Source organism: Nicotiana tomentosiformis, chromosome 4 (assembly GCF_000390325.3).
Source record: "Nicotiana tomentosiformis chromosome 4, ASM39032v3, whole genome shotgun sequence".
Taxonomy (NCBI): domain Eukaryota; kingdom Viridiplantae; phylum Streptophyta; class Magnoliopsida; order Solanales; family Solanaceae; genus Nicotiana; species Nicotiana tomentosiformis.
In genome coordinates this window covers 81,519,556-81,533,324 of record NC_090815.1, presented here as the reverse complement: position 1 = coordinate 81,533,324, position 13,769 = coordinate 81,519,556, and the positions used below count along the sequence as shown (strand labels likewise).

At 36.4% G+C, this 13,769-nt stretch overlaps 1 long non-coding RNA gene across 1 annotated transcript; it reads left to right on the top strand.

The window, feature by feature from the left end:
• Positions 1 to 6,458: 6,458 nt before the first annotated feature.
• Positions 6,459 to 12,253, top strand: LOC138908998 (uncharacterized). Its single transcript, XR_011415496.1, has 2 exons — positions 6,459 to 10,187; positions 10,413 to 12,253. It is a non-coding gene; the product is annotated as an uncharacterized lncRNA (long non-coding RNA).
• The last annotated feature ends 1,516 nt before the right edge of the window (positions 12,254 to 13,769 follow it).

The window sequence follows — 13,769 nt, the reverse complement described above, 5'->3', positions numbered from 1 at the left end:
TGAACTCTGGATGCAACTCCAAGACTTTTGGGATGGATTGACATCGGCCTCACGTAGAACATTGAGCAATGCAGCTGGAGGCCCGTTGATGAAGAAGGCTCCAGAAGAGAAAGTCACAATTCTTGATGAGTAGTCTGAAGATGCAAATCAATGGCCCATTGAGAGTGCTGAAAGAAGAAGATCAACCGGTGTTCACCAAGGTGATGCTAACACATCTGTGCAGGTACAACTTGATGCTGTGGCCAAAGAAATAAGAAAGCTGACCTTAGCCTCGATACAAAATGAGCCTCACCCAGTTTGTGTTATATGTGGAAGAGGACACCCTACTCATGAGTGTCAAGCCTCAACTGAGGAAGTGAATTTGTGGGAAACTACAATTTTAATGGAATGGGTCAGAGGCACCCTTGTTTATCATGGAGTTCTCCTGGGGGTAATGCAAATGCTTGGAAACAAAATACATCTAGACCCCAGTGATAAGGAGCTTCAACATACCAAAATCAGTAGAGGCGGTAATTTCAGCGTCAACAGCACATTCATCCTAGTCTAGAGGATCTGATGAAAGCTTTCATTATCAAGACAGATGAGAGGCTGGATGCCCATGGAGCAGCTATCAAAGAATTGGGAACATCTTTTCGAAACTTGGAGAGACAAGTGAGACAGATTGCAACAGTATTATCTGAGAGGGCTCCAGGGACTCTCCATGCTGATACTAAGAGAAATCCTAAAACAAATAGTGAATGATGTAACCTTGAGAAGTGGGCAAGTGATGAAAGATCCCACCCCGATCCAAAAAGATGTGATACTTGAAAAAGAAAGTGGGGAGCACCTGAATAATGATGTTGATAAAAAGAAGAAGAGCCAGATAAAAGCTGAGAAAACTAAGAAGGGGGAAACTGCGAGAAGGGAGGAACATGATGAGAGCGAGCATATGCTTGCTTTACCTTTCCCCCAAAAGCTATATAGAGAAAAGCTGGACAAGTAGTTTGGGAGATTTCTGGATGTGCTGAAACAGGTTTATGTAAACTTACCATTCATAGAAGTTCTCTAAAAAAAATGCCTGCTTATGCCAAATTCTTGAATAAAATCCTGACAAAGAAGAGAAAGATAGAATAGACTTCAGTGGTCAAGCTCACAGAGCATTGCAGTGCGATATTGCAAAATAAACTCCCACAAAAGTGTGAAGATCCAGGAAGTTTTACTATACCTTGCTCTTTAGGAACTATTAATTTTGATAAGTCTTTATGTGATTATGGTGCCTCAATTAATTTAATGCCTCTATCTATTTACAGGAAAGTGCAAAAGGAGATTGGAGAGATAAGGTCTGCATCCATATCTTTGCAGCTGGCAAACCAAACAACTATAATACCCGAGGGAATAGTGGAAGATGTGTTAGTTCGGGTGGATAAGTTCGTATTTCCTGTGGATTTTATAGTGATGAATATGGAGGAAACTAAGGAGGTCCCCCTCATCCTAGGAAGACCATTCTTAGCGACGGGTAGAGCTATATTAGATATACACGAGAGAAAACTCATGCTTAGAGTGGGTAAGGAGACTGTGACTTTTGAGATGAATGTAAAAAAGGGGCCACAAAAGGAAAAACCAGCTGCAATTGTTGAGTGGAAAGTGAAGGGTTCGAATGAGAAGGGCGCGGTGAGCGAGAAAGATAAATGTGGGGTGTATCCCTAAAAAGGCTGAGAAGAAGATGTCTGCATAGATGTGTGCATTAGTTCAAAGGTGAGGAATGGAGCCCGACTTCGACTCAGACCCCGACTAGATATTCAGGGAAGTTTCTTTTACCTTATGCTTTTTAATTGTATGTCATGGGGACATGCCACAACTTAAAGTGTAGGGTGGGGGATATGTTGTATGTATGTATGTATATTAGTTTTCTTATTGTTAGTTGTAGTAGTGAGAGATAGAAAAAAGAAGAAGCATAAAACATAAAAAATTTAAATTTTTTTATTTTTTCCGACGATGGATATCATCGACAGGTTTCTTGAGGGATTAAAGTCATAAAAAAAAGACAAAAAGATTTTAATTTTTGTAGGTAGTGTAATAATTCCCTCTTGGTTTTTCTTTGTATCGCGGTTCTTTTTCAAGGGTTTTGTTTGAACCGGGTGTAGTTAGTGTTTGTTTTGTAGAGTAGTATGAAACCTTGTGCTGTGATTTGAATTGAAAGCAATATCTCTTGATCTTATTATGCCTTGAGAATAGTAAGTGCTTTAGTTGTGATGCTTAGGCTCAGTTTTAGACTCTTGTATAAGTACCTTGAATCGTATGATCTTAAGTTTGCTTAACTGCTTTGACTAGAGTGTCTTGATAGTCCAATACTGAGTGAGTTATGTGCCAGGTGTGTGTGAGATCTTGTGCATTTTGTGCATTGTATTTGATGTCTAGAACTTGCCTTGTGTGTTTGCAAAGTGAAATAGTAGTTTTATTCAGTCTTGGAAGTGATTTAGGTATTTCTTTGGCAACCACAGTACAAGCCTTACCCAATTGATTGAATTGACCATCTATTTGAACTTTTACCTCTTGTGGGTACTTGAATTTGTTATGAACTTTGTAAAAGGTAAAGTGTAGGTTGGTTGGTTTGGCTTTAGAGTGGAATTATTGAAATAAGGAAGAAGGTGCACCGTTTTGAAAAAGTAAGAGCTACTTGAATTGAAAAAGAAAAAAACTAAGTGTATGATTGTAAAAAATGTTCCTTGATAATGGTAACTTGATGTAATTGTGCTTAAACAAGTAGGGAGTTAATGTATATTGATGTGAAGGTGGAGTTTTGGTTTGACATAAGTGTGGAGTTTTGAATGGCTAATTGCATGTATTAAAGTGCTTAGGGAGGTATAGTCACTCTTATATCTAAATATATCATACCCATCCCACAGCCTACATTACAACCAATTAAAGTCCTATTTGATCCTTGACTGAATGAGCTTAATTAGCAGAGTAGTACACTACGGGCAAGCCTATGGTACTTCTTTTGTGGCATATGAATGTTACTTCTGAGAGTGAGTGAATTCTTTCTATCTTGAGTTCCTAATTGTTCTTAAATTTCATTATGTGTGGAACTACTCTCTATTGTTGTGTGAGGGCACTTGATTCATGAAGGAAAGGTAATGTCGTTGACCTCTGTGCTAGAGTAAGTGAGCAGGTTATAAATAATGTGTGGTGCTTTTGAGTCACATTTTGAGTCTAGGATGTTACGGTATTGTGCTTATGCTGTTTTAAATATTATTGGTGTGACGAGTTATGAGAGTGGTTGATAAAGGTCGTATCTATATGAAAGTGTAGTTTGATTGCTCGAGGACGAGCAATGGTTTAAGTATGGGTGTTGATGGTAGGCTATAATCTCGTATTTTAGTCACTTATTGCACTCTAATTTACTGCACTTTATTCATGTTTGAGCTTTAATTGATAGTGTTTTGCACTTATTGTGTGTTTTATGCCTTGTAGGAGTGATTCCGAGCTATGTAGATATTGTGGAGCTAATTTGAGCTATTTGAAGCTTTGAAGTCTGAGTAAAAGCATAAGGGATTAAGCCGGGATCGTGTTCGAGGGTCGAGGACCAAGTCTGGACATCAAAAATCGAAGTTTGAACCGCACTCTGAGAATTTCCCAATGCCACAATGCGTGAGGCTCCGCGTGGGGTGCCACGCTTGTACAAATTCCTAGTGTATGTCAGAACTTGGCTCTCTGTGCCCCACATGGCTCGTCGCCCCATGCGGCGCACCTGTGCAATTTTTACAGAGTAAATGTCCTATTCGGCTAGGAGAAGGTGGTTTCGTCTAGGCCAGACCCTACTTGGTATAAATAGATGAAAAAAATATTATTTTCTAGACTTTTGACACATATTCGACCAAAGGAGGATAAGGAGGAGTTGGAAGAACATGAGTACAAGGATTTCATCATTCCTTCCTCACTCAAGACCCGAGTTTGGATTGAATTTATATTTTCGTATACTTTAACTTTATTTGTGATGAATTGCTCCATGTCTATGGAGTTGTTTTTCTTTAGGGTTTGATGGATTTGGTGTATTGATGATTGTTTGTGAATTATAACTCTAGTTTTTATGTATTAAAGCATTTTTGGATGATTTAATCGTTTCATCTATATTCACTTGTTCATGCAATCGAGAGAGGCATAACTTGTGATATCTTTGCATTATATTGTTGGTTTAGTTCATTAATTCTTCTTAATAATCGAAAGAGGCTAGTTGAATCATTGATTAAACCTAGTTAGGAGGATAATCGAGAGAGGTGCTCCTAAAGATCAATCCACTACGCATTCTTGCATATCTTCACGTACTTAAATTGGTTCATCTTGAGAGGTTAAGACTTAATCGAGAGAGGAGTTTTGCCTAATGTTTGAACTAATAATTGAGTGAATTCGAGAGACTCGCGTGAACATTAGAAGTGAATTATCTAGAGTTAGATCCCAAACAATTATCTTGCACCTATCCCATCAAAACCCTATCTTCTCCCATTGATAACCTTCTTGACTTGATCCTTGGTGCGATTGTCATTAGTCAATTGCTTTAGATTTCTAGTTAATTTTAGTTAGAAATCATATAAATCTCAATTATTGATCATCTTGGATAGCAACGAAGCTAGAAACTACGAGAATACTGTTTAAATCAAATCCCGGTGTATACGATATTATACTATATTATATATGATTAGCGGGCATAATTTAAGTGTGTGTTTCGAGCTCGTCATCTTCTTCGAGCCAAATCTATAAACAAAAATTATAACAATATTGTTTTGGCCACAACTTTATTATTTTAGCTAAAATTAATGATATCTTAATCAAGATGTTTTGACATATTTCATCATAAAAAGAAGAAGTACACAGTTATAACAAATAATTATTGCATCTAAAGAAGAAATAAAAATGAAATACGCAGTCGAAACTCTATTATTTTGGCTAAAAGTTTTTTTGCTAAAAATAATAGAACTTCAACAATATATAATGAATTTGAGCTGAAAAAGAATTAACACACAGTTAAAAAAATATCATCTCATAAAAAGAAGAAATTCACAATTTGTTCACTCTACAAAATACACCATTTGAACTCCAATACTTTGGCTAAAACTTCTTTTTATTTAGCTAAACTAATGGAGTTTCAAATACTTATCCCGAAAAAAAGAAGAAGAAATACACAGTTAAAACAAATAGCCATTGCATCTAAGAGGAAAAAATACAATTAGGATAAAATATGCAATGAATATTAAGATGAAACAAGTAGAAATAAGTTAAAACAAATTAATTATTGTATTTGATTATTTTGTAATTAATATTTGGAAAAACTCCACTTGAAAGATGTTTTTTTTTTAATTTTACTTTCATCACATGCACCTAAAAAATAGTGTATTCATACTCTTTGCCACATTAACATTTAAGAAGTCAACGATATCGACCCGTCAAGTTAAGAGGGGTAATTAGACCAGTTCGGGGGAAGTCCCAATCTATATTCTGTCTAAGCTTTGATACGGAAAGAGAATTATTTTGAAAAGGGGCAAGCTTTAATTCACATCTTCTCTATTGTTTTCTATTAATTCGATTAACATTGGTTGCATGCGATGAGTACCTCTTTATCCGTATCAAAAGTAAATATAATACGGTTAGGAGTCCTAGCAACATGTATAAACACACAACAATAGTAGGAGCAGTAAGGTGTAGTGATATAGTGTCCAACACCCTCCCCCGCCAACACAAATAATTTAGTTGTTAGGGATAAAAAAGATTATGTTAGTAATTGTAGGTAAATCTTCAAGAACCTAGCAATCCAAAAAGGAACCTAATACAAGTATCATTAAAAATATAGCAAGAAATTTTAGTTATTTATTTATTTTAATACGGATATCATTTATTGACAAGTCAATTTTTTATTACTGAACTTCTGGATTTTAGTTGAGTCTTATTAGGTTGTTGTCACGACCCAAAAGGCCACCTCAAGGTCGTTATGGCGCCTTGCCAAACTTGCTAAGCAAGCCAACTGACGTTCAATAATTTAAGTCTATTTTCTGTAATTTATAGTGCTATATTATAAGTTAATACAATAATGATCCAAATTAGTAATAATATCTAATAAAAACCCAAACACGGCCTAAACATATCTAATACAGTACGCCCCCAAAACTAGGTGGCACAAGTACACGAGCAACTACCGTAATCACGTAATTTTTGACCCGCACAACTTTTTAAAGTAGTATTTAAAAATAAATAGTTATTTATTTTTCATTTTAATAGGATTTCAGTCAACTTTTAATTTTAATTTTAAAACATAAGTTTAAAAAAAATAGTTTTATAATATATATATATATATATATATATATATATATATTTTCTTATTATATATTTTTGTTAGCTTATTAGTATTTTATGATATTTATAATATTTAAAAAATGCCAAAAATATTTTCATTTTTAATCTATAGTTCACTTTAATAGTTTATTCTCATTAACTAAGATTAATTAGTATATTTTGATAGTATTTTTATTTTTATTCAATGAGAAAGAATTGAATTTGGGCCAATTGGGAGCTCATTTTCGAATTTTAGTGGCCCAGTAAGACAAAGGCCTATTCTTCACAATATCTTTTAGCCCAAATCCTTTTCTCACCTATCAAACGCTATTAATCATAGCCATCGATCTACTCTCATCCAATGGCTCATATCCTATCTATCCACAATATAAAAACATAATGAAAAAATAAATAAAGGGGGAACGAACCTAATTCTAAGAACCCAACTGCTCCCTTCCTTCTCCATCTCCAACTCCACCAAAACAAACTGACCACCCTCCCTCACTTTCTCAGCCACGCACCTCCTGAAGAGCCACCACCCAATTCCTTAAGCTAAGATCTCACCTTCAGCCACCAGATACACACACACAAAACAGAGATAGAAAAAAACAGAAAAATGGGAACGAAGGAAAAGCTAGAAAGGAACGGAGGAGTCTGGGAATTGGGGAATCAGGATAGCTAAGAGGGGAAGTCACGCACAGTAAAGAAAAAATAAAAAAAGGGTTCATTCCAGTTGATATTACTTCAAACGAAATACACAAAAATATTTGCCCCTATTTGATCTCGGCTCATGGAGTTTGATTGAGGTCGCGTTTGGGTTTCGAGTTTTCCGGTGCCGATTCGATGTTCCGGTTCGCAATTTCGGCATTTCAGTCCCAATGATTGTTGCTTTATTATTTCGATTGAGTTGCAAATTTTCAGCTTTGTTCATCAATAAAAGGTCCATTTCTCAATTTTCATTCTTATTTCATTTTGTTACGATAGCTTGGTGAGCGTGTTGGTTAATTTGTGATTCTCCGTTGTTTGAGTAGCATGTCTTAGTTTTCATTTAAGTTGTTTTAATTAGTTTTTATTTCGGCTGTGATATGTGTAGTCTTGGTTCTTGAATAAATGCTTTTAATTGTTAGATGAATTCAATTAGCAAATCTGCCACCAATTTTATTTTTAATTAGAACGTTCGAAGTTTGTTATATTGTGAGGATGATTCTTAAGAGTTATAGGGTTAAGATCGACGAAAGGTATATTTCGAATGGACAGTGCTTATAAAGAAAGAATTGCAGAATGTTTTGGGCGAAAAGTGTGTGACTTTGCCACAAGTTTTGGTCAAAGGGAAGTACATTGAAGAAGCTGAGAATACTAATACACATCTAACTTGCATATTGATTTGTACATAACTGATTCAAGTCTTATTAGCTAAAGTATTACTCTTTCTCCACAATAATTCCATAAATTTGGTCTCACAATAATCTTAAAGATCAGGAAAATAATTTCAATAATCATGAACATCGTAGCTTGCTTTAGGCGCGATTAATAATAAATTATCATGACTATGGGTACGATTCCCGTGGCATGGTCATGATATATAAATCCAAATTCGGGTGTGCATTTCATGTGACTCGACCATAACAACGAATAATAATTAAAATAAGCATGTTGTAAATCGCGGGTGCGTTTCCACGTAACGCGATTCGCAATGTGTACAAAAACAAACGAGCGCGCGATATCGCGACTTGTTCAAACAAATTCCATAAATATTAAAAGCGGTTAAAAAGTTAAAAAAGAAGAAGAGCACAATAGGTTTAAAACATGTAATAATTCAGATAATTAGGCCAATTATTAATAGTTGAGAGACCGTGCTAAACAACGGAACTCGGGAGTGCCTCACACCTTCTCCCGGGTTAACAGAATTCCTTACCCGGTCTTATGTGTTCGCAGACCATAAATAGAGTCAAATTTCCTCGATTCGGGATTTAAAATAAACCGGTGACTTGGGACACCATAACTTATTCCAAGTGACGACTCTGATAAAATAAATAATCTCATTTCGAATATTGTCACTTTAATTGGAAAAACTCCCTTATCCCCTATCCCTCGGAAAAAAGGAGGTGTGACAGCTCTGGCAACTCTGCTGGGGACAAGAACCCAGAATCTCTGGTTCAGGGTTCAGAATTCGAGCTTAGAATAGCTGTTATGATTGGCTTTCATGATTGTCTGATTTTTACGTGTTTGAGCCTAATGTGCTAAATGCCGTTTTTTTACCGCTTTAATATTGTGTGAATTGTATATAAACTGCTACGAAACCCTCCTTTTCTCTGAATCTTTTAAATCTTCTGGGGAGTGTGCGCTACGCGTGGCTTCTTTTCTGTTAGAGTCATATCCTAATTTTAGAACGAGGTTCGGACAAGTTGCAAAGCCGGTGAAGCTTCTGTATTCCCGGTACGCTGTCCCTCCCCCCCCCCTTCCGGCTCGAGTTGTCCGCTCGGGTAAGCCAGGTCTAGAACAATATACCCAGGATTTAAACTTAGAATAACACAGCCTCATGTCGGATCCCTAGTAGGTACGTTTACTTACATCACGTGCATCTGACTTAGGGGACTCAACACAGGGGTTGGGTCCGTCTAGGATAGGTGTACCCAAAATTAAAGGACCATCCTGATGCATTATTTAAGTGCTACTTATGCATTAATTTGCTTGGCTTGTATGTTGACCAGCTTCTTGAGTTAGAAAAAAAATCAAAAAAAATAGAAGAGAAAAACCAAAGAGTGAGGCAGGATAGAAAAATGCCTGGTTTTGACAATCCTGGTATTTAAAAAAAAACCCGTTACTCTGTCAAAATTTCAAGAATAAAGAGAGAAAAGCATTTCAAAACAAATCATATTTGTCTGTGCATCAAAATGACAGAACTACGCGGGTCTGATTCTCACCGGATGTGAGATACGTAGGCAAACCTCGTCGGTTCCGGCCCACAATGTTCAAAAATTTCAAAAATATTTTCCTTTACTTCCTTCTTTAGAAAGTCTTTCTTTTAGACCCCAATTTTTAAAAAAAATACAAAACCATTTTCTTTTTAATTTATTCTCAAAATCCAAAAATATTTTCATTCTTTTTCGAAAATTGAAAAGAAAATTCAAGATTCAAAAATATATTTTTTTCTTTTCTTTAGAAGTATTTCTTTCATAAATTCAAAATAAAATTCTAAAAATTCAAAAATATTTCCTTTCTTATTTAGAAGTTTTTCTTTCGAAATTTCGAAAAAAACAAAAAAAAATTGAAATTCAAAAAAAAAATATTTTCTTTCTTCTTTAAAAGTCTTTATTTGCAAAAATTCAAAAAAAAAAATTGAAATTCAAAAAAAAAAAAAATTCTTCTTTAAAAGTCTTTATTTGCAAAAATTCAAAAAAAAAAATCGAAATCCAAAAATATTTTCTTTCTTCTTTATAAGTCTTTATTTCGGAAATTAGGAAAAAAAAGAGAGTTAATTTATTTCCTTTATTCTTGATCTTCCCGAACTATGCAAGATCTGATTCATGTTCCCACATGATACGTAGGCAACCCACATCAGGTTCGATCGACCAAAAAAAATGAAAAAATGAAAAAAAATGATGATGATAATAAGGACCGACTGAGTCCATTCTAACGTGTCTCTTGTTTTGAATCATAGAAGAAAGTTTGAGGTGGTCGGTTTGTGGTAAGCTATCAACACAAGATCCAAAGGAAAAATGTCATTGACAACTGACATTGAAGCTGTTACGAGTGGTCAAGAGACTCGGGGTCAAAGGGTTCAACAAGAGTCTATTGTGGTTGAGGAAAATAGAATACTGAAACAGCAAATGACTGAAATGTGTCAAGCATCGGCCAATGGTCAAGGACTACCCCTTTCTCATGTTTTCCCAAAATTCACACCCATCTCGACTATTACCACTCATGTCTCATTGTCTGATCGATCCTATCCATTTGGGTTCAGTCTTTATCCCAACTGTACGACTACAACTGGAACTTTTGTTGCGCGTTCCCAAAGTGTGCCATTGACAACCAATCAGATAATCACTGCTGTTATGCCCGTTTTCACTATCCCACAGCCAACAGTGGTACAAAAGAAAAGTCATGAGTCACAATTTGCTACCCAGCAAGAACAATACCATTCTCCTGAGTACCACTCGTACCTATTTGATCTTCCTTCAAAGATTGAGAAGCCTACCAGAAAGATGGCACAAGAAGAAATGACCCAAAGAGTGAAAAGCTTAGAACAAAAGTTAAAAAACATGTAAGGGTCGGCAGGTCAGAAGAGTATTGCCTTCAAGGATCTATGTATGTTCCCCGGTGTTCGTTTGCCACTTGGTTTCAAGACTCCCAAATTTGAAAAGTATGATGGACACGGAGACCCCATAGCCCACCTGAAAAGGTATTGCAATCAGCTAAGAGGTGTGGAGGGAAAAGAAGAACTAGTAATGGCTTATTTCGGGGAAAGCCTGATAGGGGTAGCCTCTGAATGGTTTATGGATCAAGAAACCTCTCACTGGCATGTCTGGGATGACATGGCCAAGGCCTTTGTCAAACAGTTCCAATACAACATCGATATCACCCCAGACCGCAATTCCCTTTCAAACCTGAAGAAGAAACCAACTGAAAGTTTCAGGGAATATGCCATTAAATGGAGAGAGCAAGCGACTAGAGTTAAGCCACCCATGGATGACCACGAGCTAATCACTATCTTCCTTCAGGCTCAAGAGCCAGATTATTTTCAAAACATGATGTCCGCAGTGGGCAAATCCTTCTCGAAAGCAATCAAAATTGGGGAAATGGTTAAGAATGTCCTTAAGACAGGCAAAATTATAAGTCAAGCAGTTCTCAAAGCTGCAACTCAAGCTGTCCAAATTGAATCTGATAATTTTAGTGACACGAATGAGAAGGATGAAGAAACCATGATGACAATAAGGTCGAGAAGAGGTCCTAGGAGAACATCTCGAAGGTAGGAGCAGCCTCATCAGGTTTTCGATGATTCCCCTGAGCACTACTATCCACCTCAGAACCTACAATACTCTATTGCTCCACTTTAGTATGTTATCCAGCCACCAAGAGACCCCAGAAGGCGAGCACCAGCACCGCAAAATCTCCACCAGCCTCCACAAAATTTTCAAGTGCCCTATAACCCTCATCTAAGCCCGGGGTATAGAGGGGAACAAAGGTTGAAAGATAATTTTACACCAATAGGAGAGTCCTATGCAAGTGTGTTTGAGAAATTAAAGCATTATGACATGATTGCACCTATTCCTCCAAGTCATGTGGACCCACGTGCAAGAAGCTTTGACCCTTCTAAAAGGTGTGAATACCATTCCAATGCCCAGGGGCACAATGTTGAAAGTTGTCGGGATTTGAAAAGAGAAATAGAAAGGATGATCCAGAAAAAACTGATTGTGATCCAAGATAATGACACCCACAATATCACGCTGAATCCTTTACATGCACATGATGATGCACACTTTGTGGGGATAATGTGTGGTGACATGGAGTATGAGAATCCTCTCGGGAACTTGCCGACTGAAATTTGAGAAGGCCATGGTGATTCTGATGAGCAAATTTGTGGCTAAATGTCAAGCATAGCAATTGAAAAGTCATTCCCTCCTTACTAGGAAGGAATCTTGGTAGCTTGTTTTGATATTTTTTCTATTATCTGGGTTATTCCAGAGTTGTGATCCAGATTTTATTTGTTTTATTGAGTCAAACCCTTCTATCCCTCTATTCTGTTTGTGTGAGTCTTGTTTGTCTGTTGTGTTGCTATTTTTATTAGCCGGGTTATTTTAGGGTTGTAACTCAGATTTTAGGTTGTTTGTCTTGTTGTTTACTCAATGAAATACAGTTTGTCCTTTTGTGTCATTCCATACCTAGTTCTTTTCCCGCTAGTTTTAGTAACATGACATGCATGCGAAATTTTTGGCCAGATCTTAGAAAATTAAGTTAATCTTGAATTGGATAACTGAGAACAAGGCATTTTTGAGGATGAATAAAGAGTTTAAAACACTTTGGAATTAAGCTCGGGTAAAATTTACCTTCAAATTCATTGTGAAGATCAGGTTTAAGGAAGAACCAATTAAAGTTTGGTGGAAAGTTTGAGATTAATAGATGGAAAGTATTCTTCGAGCACGACACACCAAGAAGATATACATGCTCATCAATGTTGTGATCATGAAAGGATACTATAATTGGCATTCTCGAGGCTAGGAGGCCCTTGTTCTGCTATCCAAACACTTTATACCCTTTGTTACACCTTTTGAGCCTGTGTTATTTTTTTTGATCACCCTCTTTTGGAATCAAGTTTAGAGTCAAAAGTCAAAAAAACAAAAATGAAAAGAAAAGTTCATGCTCCCAAAGTACAAACTCCCAAAGTACAAACTGGGAAACTCTTTGAAAGTTCAAGTGAAAAAGAAAAGGAAAAAAAAACATTCTAAGGTCCATGCCCGTCGAAAATAGAAGCTGGGGCAGTTTGTTTTGAAAACAAAAAAAAAGAGAAGAAAGAAGGAAAAAATGAGAAAAAAAGAAAGAAAAAGAAAAAGAAAGAAATATGAATAAATAAATAAATAGTTAGTTCAGAGGTTTGAACTACGTTTGACCTGATTCCTTTAAAAAAAGGATACGTAGGCATACACGGTTCGGTCCAATCAAATAAGAGTTAAAAAAAAAATCCAAAAAATCCCCGATATCTGAAACTGGGGCAAAGATTTTATTTCACTTTTGAAAGAGTCGATTCCAAGAGTTGTAAGTCTACAGCCCCTTATTTTGAGTGTATTTTGAGCCTTATGCCGTCCTTTCTTTCCAACCCTATCCAAAAACCTTCCAAATAAAGACCTCCCGATATGCCTTCAAGAATGCCAAGAGACGCATGCAATGAGCAACAATTGTCACACGCATAGAACACTGTCAATTTTCTCACACTAGAAAGCAAAAGGAAAAGAAAAATAAAGAAGAAAAAAATGAGAGAGTCTTACTAGTGAAAACTCTCACGGGCATTGTAAGACGACGGTAAGCAGAGATGAATAAATGAGAGAGACTTGTTGGTGAAAACCCATCGGGGCACCACTAGTCGATAGTGAGTCGTGAAGCTGACGCAAAGGATTGACACGAACAAGTCCGACTTAAGGTCATAAGAATAGTAAAAGGAAAGATTGGATTAGTTTGATAGATCGGCCATTAAGTCTAAAATGCATGTCATGATTCATTAAGGCTAGCTATTTAAAAAAAAACTCTTCCTTATGTCCTTCTCGACATGGGCATTTCTTGTTAATATTGTTTCTTGGCATCATTGTGTCCTTCACTCTGAGTCAGTCCTTGTCAAAACAAGCAAGAAAAGATTTCAAAATCTGCTACAAGCTTTTCAGTTGCACAAAGTTAATTTGGCCAGCACAGTCAGGTGTTATAGTCAACATGCCTTGAGGATTCATGCAAAGGCTTCCCCCTCAAAATATCTTTGT